The sequence below is a fragment of the Grampus griseus genome (genome assembly GCF_964374135.1).
Source record: "Grampus griseus genome assembly, chromosome: 3".
Taxonomy (NCBI): domain Eukaryota; kingdom Metazoa; phylum Chordata; class Mammalia; order Artiodactyla; family Delphinidae; genus Grampus; species Grampus griseus.
In genome coordinates, this window is record NC_139019.1 from 112,130,173 (window position 1) to 112,136,604 (window position 6,432).

Consider the following 6,432-nt stretch of genomic DNA (forward strand, 5'->3'; position numbering starts at 1 on the left):
AACACTGCAATTTCCCCGATGGCTGAGGCTGGAGCCTGCAGAGGCCTTGTGACTCCCTGACCATCCTATGGCTCCAGCAGTCTCTCTTCTTGCCATAAGATGGGCACCGTAACACAGACCAGAGGAAAGTACTGACCTTCCTCATATCTGTAAGACACTGACCTCTGTAAAAGATGCAGCATAAAAAACTTAAATAATCAGGACGCTCACAAAACCATTGGAATGGTCAATGGTGAAGTCTTTTATTTTCTAAGCAATGAATGTGTGCATATTGATCTTGAGCAAAATATTGATTAGAACGGCTGGGGGGCTGCGAGTCAGACAGCCCTATCTCCAGCACCTGAGGATGGAGCAATCTGAGCTATCAGCGCTCAAGTCGCTGTTACAGAGCGGGGACTGCCCCATCCATTCCCTGCAGCTGGATAAATGCCCACGTGTCCACATGCATTTGTCACCTTCCCATCAACTCCAATCACAAAGGCAAACCTGAGACACTTAATTCTGAAGCGCAGGACACTAATCCTGTTTACTGCATTCTCTTCCGTTTACTTCTATCGTACCAAATGATTAACGGTGTTGTTGCTGTCATGTCCCCAGAGGCATGTGGATATACTACATAACTATCACTCACAGAGCAGGGGTTCACAAGCTGCACTCTGATTGGCTCAGAACAGAGACTTGGTCTGGTACTCTGGCCAATCAGGAAAAACATCTCTCTCCATTCATAAAACACTACACCATAAAATGAGGCGGATGAGTAAAGAACTTACAGTCCACCCTCAGTGAACCAAGGGACTGCAAACAAGGAGAGAAGGATAAATTGAGACAGTAAGTAAACCCTAAACCACACATTTTGTTCCAGCAGATACTACTCTCCTCATGTGTTAGGTTTTTAATGGCGGGAAAAAAACAAAAGCTGAACACAAGTGTTACTCACTACAAGCAGGTACAGTTAGCAGGAAGCTAGTCTGGAATTAAAATCTCACCTCTGCAAACCCACTCCATGATGTGCTTCCTGAGTGACACTAAAGGAACCAGCACTATTCTTCAACAACAGTAAGGCACTGTCTGCCTGCTTCATAAGGACATTTTCCTTCAAACCTCCTCTCCCTTTTAAAGGTTGTGCGAAACTCAGAGAGTATCACTCCAATGGAAGGCCCTCAGAGGAAAATGTGAGCTTCAGTAGGGCAAGACCCTGGTGAGGCTTGGCATCTAGAAGCTATTCAATATTTGCTGAACTGATGAAGCATTCCCAATAAAGGACATCTGACCACATCTTCCTCCTACTCAGAGCCTTCAAAGGCTTGTGACTGCTCTTAGGAAGAAGTTTAAATCCTTCCGTGTGTTTCTGATCAGGATCCTCTGTGATCTGGTCTGTTTGGCCCTCTGGCTTCACCTGACTCCCCTCTAGAATCCAGCCATCCTGAGCACTCTGGCAGTTCCCCCATACGACCTCTGTTCTCATTGTTCTCAGACTCTGCACATGTGGGGCAGGTCTCAAACGCTTGTCCCCACCTGCCCTCCTTTGCCCAGCCAACTCTTACTTGGCCTTTCCGTGCCTGGTAAGGGCTTGCTCCTGAATAGGCTACTGTCTGGGAGCTGCTATGGGATCTACTGTGGCCTCCTGTACTGACCCTGCAATGGCTGCTTGCCTGCCTTCTCCTCCTCATATCAGCTTCCCAAGGATAAGAATTGGGCATCTCTTTTTTTTTTCTTCTTTACTAGATTACCAGTTTATTAAACTTGGAACAGCCTGATGGAAGAGATACATAGGGCAAGGTCTGGGGAAGGGCATGGCGCGTCCATGCCCTCTCCAAGTGTGCCACTCTCTCCAAACCTCCACTTGTTCACCAACCTGGATGTTCTCTGAACCCTGTCCTTTGGAGGTTTTATGGAGGCTTCATTACATAGGAGGCACGACTGACCAAATTACTGGCCACTGGTGACTGATTCAACCTCCAGCCCCCTCCCCTCCTGGGAGGTGGGGGGACATGGCAATACTGGACATTTCTTGATCAGGTTCTGTCCCTAGTGCCTGACCCTCAAGAAAATGATTCTCAAGAAATATTTACCGAAAGCTGCAAGACACTGATCTGGAAGGCCTGATCCAAGTTAACAAGCTATACAACTCTTTGGAATGAAGAGCTGACGCACTTGGGCTCACTCATAAGAGCTGGGGTGGGGCCCAATGTATTTCTAAACCTACAGAACTTGGGAAGGACCCATAAGACAGGTATGGGCCCCACTGAGCCCTGCCCCTTCCTAGTCCATGTGCCAAGAATGGGGCTCTGAAAAAGCTGACATAAACCCAAAGGCACACTCAAATGAGAGCTAGAGGCTGCTGAAATTCTGATGAACACCACATATAGATTCTTGTTGGGTTTTGTCAGGTTGGGTTTTCAGTTTATGCTTCTGTTTATTTAAATAAAGCTCCTTTAAATGGCTTGGGGCAGCATTAACTCTGAAGCTATTAAAGGCAGGTCTGAGAATACATGTATGTAGTCCAAGTCTCTCTTGGAAGGAAGGGATGAGGGATCTTCCAGAGATCTGCTGCCTGGAGGACCAGAAGAAATGTTAGATTGAGACGTACCCCTCCCTGACCCTGGCCCATTTGGTATAGACCAAGCCAGTGACTTATAGTTGTGTAGAGTGTCATGTGTGATGTTCCAGACAACTCTTAACGTTTAATAAAATGTGAGCCATTCCTTCCTCATTCTAAAGGCCCTCCCTGCCTCAGACAATTTTCACATACTTTAACCCCTTCCCTCCTACTAAACGCCTTTATCTAGGGATCAGCATTAACAATGGTAAGAGATTAAAACAATAACAAAGTGGAAAGATTTCCCACTCTCCTCCTAAAACTAGAGTAAAGAAAAATTTAAAGTCTTGAGGATTTAAAAAAAGAAAGAAAGAAGAACAGGTTGAAAAACACAGTTATCCTCATCGGGTAGTCTCTTGTACAAGACTGAGATGCTACTGCCCAGCTTTGGTTAGTTGTGTACAATGGGTATTAATTCCAGTTGCAGGCATAAGGTGTCCATTTCAGAGCTAATAACTCCTCTGAAAGCAGACTAGTAACCGAAACGTGGCCATGGATTCCATCTAATTCACAACTAGAGTCTCCCACTCAAACCTAAAACTGTTCAAAATTCCCTGAGTCCCTAGAGCAGGAAGTCTTGTAACAAAGCACTTTCCCCCCTCTTTAATGATAAAACCTCAAACCACAAGGGTAGAAGAGAGAAGCTAGCAGAAGTGCCCCTCTAACTGTCTATTCTTATATGCTGTTTCTTGGATCATTAAAGTCTTACAAGGACTTCGTGGTAATTTTAATTATTGAATTTAAGGCTTGTCTCAGCTGTTTGTATCAATACATAAGTCTCTTACTTTCAAACTCAGGAATATTTTTCTCTAACATCTTGTCTAAAAGAAACTTCCAAGCAATCTACTGACAAGATCCTTGAGTGATCTGTGATCTCTGCAGGAGTGGAGGTGGGGCGCGCCATTCCGCACACCTGTTGTCAGGTGGCATGGCCAACAGCATCCTGCACACTCACCTCCTCACTCCACCCCACCCCCAGCGAGTCTCTTCCCTCCCGGCCTTCTCCACCCGAGGAACCTAGAGCCTTCCAGCCTTCCGGAGTTACCTTTAAAAAAAACCTCCCAACCACAAAGCAAACAAAAGGCCGGTCAGAAGACGAGCGAAAGCTGCGGGGGTTCCCGTGGCCCCTCTCCAGGCAGTCCCTGAACAAACCCCTCCCCGCCCCTGCCTGGTTGCAGTCCCGCAAGTATCCCCCAACCCCCCACCCCACCCTCACAGCAGATACCAGCCAGACGCCTACACCACGGCCACCTGGGGCTCGGGCCCCACTTATTGTGCCGGGGCCGGCAACTCGCCGGCGGACGGGCGCCTCACCAAGTACAACTCCGCGCACAACAGCTCCCGGGCGTCCAGGCCCAGGCCGACCGGCCAGCTCCCCGCCGCCTCCCGCAGCCTCGAGTCCAGCCCGCCCGCCCCGGGAAGGGTCGCCGGGGAACGGGCCAGGGCTGTCTCCTGCCCACAAAAGCGCCCAGGCGCAGGAAGGAGGACGCGGTTCTAAGAGAAGTTGGCTTCCGGGTTTGCTTTTTGAACAAAACCAGAGGGACTCCCGCGCGGCCGGGGCAGGGCCTGGGAGGGCGCCGTGCATGCGCGAGGCCCCGGCGTGGGCCGCGCTGAGGCCGGCGGCCCGAGCGCGGCCGTGCGCCGCCCGGTACACGCCAGGCCCGGAGGCTCCCAGGCACCCTCGGCCGGAAGAGCGAGGCGGCCGGACCCGGGCGGCGGGGACGGGGCGCGCGGCGAGGGGGCCCGTGCGGCACTTACGGGGCGGCTTGGCGGCGGCGGCGGCAGCAGCAAGGTGTCTGGCCTGTGCCCTCTCGGCCGCTCGCGCCTTTTCTTCTCCGCGCTCCTGGCTGGCCCGCCCGCCTCCTCGCTTCCCGCCCGCGCGCCCCGCGCTCGCCCCCTCCGCCCGGCTCCGCTGCTGAGTGAACTGGAACCACTAGCCGCGGCCCCGGGATTCCCACAATGCACAGCGCGCCGCTCGTCACATCCCATCCCGTCCCCGCGCGTCCGGCCACCCCTCCCGCTCCACCCGGGCGCCCCGGCCTTGACCCTAAGCCCGCGGCTGCGCGCGCGGGACCCTCCGCGCTGTATTGCCTGGACGTCGGTGGGTCAGTCCCCTGGCCGCATCGCGGTCCTGGCTCTGGCCCTCAGCCCTCGGTCAGCTCGCCAGGACACCGAACGCTGGGTCCCGCCCGAGCCGGGGACTCGCCCTGAGCTAAGTCCTGGGAAAGGGTCGGGACCCCGGCAGAGGCACTTCTCCAGCGCGCGTCCCAGCCTGTGCGTCTCGAGTGACACTTACTGAGCGCCTACTGAGGGGGGCTTTTGCTGCCCATCCCTAGAAGCCTTCCCATTAACGCAGGGAGGGAGGCACGACTGCTGTTACCAGCAAGCACTTTTCCCTCCCCAACCAATGCAAACCTCCCGCGAACTTCAGAACCTCCCGCTGTCTTTAGACACAAGCCCCCATCAAACCTGGTCTTCCCCACGACCATCTACTGCGCACCCCTGGGTTTCTTCATAGTGACCCCTAGAAGTCTGGATTGCTCTGTTGCATGGAAGGCGTTTACTTCGATTCAGCAAATGTTCACTCTTGGACCCAAGTTGAGATTTACTAATATAAACAGTGATTCTTTATCATCACACACATTTTTTTTTTAACTGCAGACAAGCAGAAAGAGGGGCCGATGCAAAACTTATCTTGTATTCCTAAATTGGTTTTTGGCCTGAAGGCGTTAGTGACCCATCCCAAGGACTTAAATAGGGACCTTTCCTCTCCTTCTCTCCTCTCCCTCCACCAAAGTGTGGAGGGGGAAGCCACCTCGGCACCCAGCTGTGGACCAACTTTAGATAACAATACTTACCCTCCGCAGAGTTGTTCTGTGGCTGCTGGAGTTGGTGACGGGAGGTTATGAGTCACTGAAGACCCCTCCCTTCCCTCGGGCTGCCCCTGTAGCAGCTGTTGGTAACCTCCTCCCCTCACCATGATGCTTTACACTAGGCTTTAAAAGTTTGCAGAGCAGTGTCCAATACATGCCATTCACATATCCATTAATTCAATTAACTACTGTGGTCATACTTTGTGCCATGCACCAATTTGGGTGATGAAGATGAAGCAGTGAACAGAACAGGCAAAAATCCCTGACCTCCTGAAGTTTGCCGTGTAGTAGGGAAAGAAAGGTTATAGGCAAAAGAGATGATGTGCCAGATGGTGTAAATGCTATAGAGGAAAATAAAGCTGTAATAGGGAAGAAATTTTGTATCCTACTACAAGTTAATCACTAAAAGGGTGTTTCCTATAAGCTTAAATTACATATAATGGCCCATCTCTGCGAACTCTGCCTCCCAGGTAATGAGCATGAAGCTAAAATACCTTTGGTTAGCTCACAGGAACCATCCTTACCAGGCCCACCTGTGAATGACTGCAGGGAGGAAGAAATTAACACATCCCCTCCAGAGGCTGACCAGAACCAGCAAATGTTTGGCTTTACTCCTTCCCCTTTTAGTATAAAAGAAACCTGAATTCTGACTCAGGCAAGATGGTTTTTTGGGGCACAAGTCCACTATCTTCTTGGCTTGCTGGCTTTCTGAATAAAGTCATTATTCCTTGGCCCAACAGCTCGTCTCTTGATTTATTGGCCTGTCGTGCGGCAAGGAGTACGAGCTTGGGCTCAGTAACAAAGCAAGGAAGGGGGATAGGAGGTATGAGTTGGGGTGCAGTTTCAAACTTTAGAGAAGGCCTCCCTGAGAAGGTGACATTTAAGCAAAGACGTGAATGAATTGAGGGAGCAAGCCAAGTGGATATCTGGGGGAAGAGTATTCCAAGCAGCAGGAGGGCA

General features: G+C 51.4%; 1 protein-coding gene across 4 annotated transcripts in view; it reads right to left on the bottom strand.

The window, feature by feature from the left end:
• MACROH2A1 (macroH2A.1 histone) overlaps positions 1 to 4,531 on the bottom strand; it is an 80,048-nt gene extending 75,517 nt beyond the window's left edge. For all 4 annotated transcript variants that reach the window (XM_082651446.1, XM_082651444.1, XM_082651445.1 and 1 more), the window contains exon 1: positions 4,358 to 4,531. The gene's annotated coding sequence lies outside the window, so the exon portion shown is untranslated. The remainder of the gene's footprint in view (positions 1 to 4,357) is intronic.
• Positions 4,532 to 6,432: the final 1,901 nt, after the last annotated feature.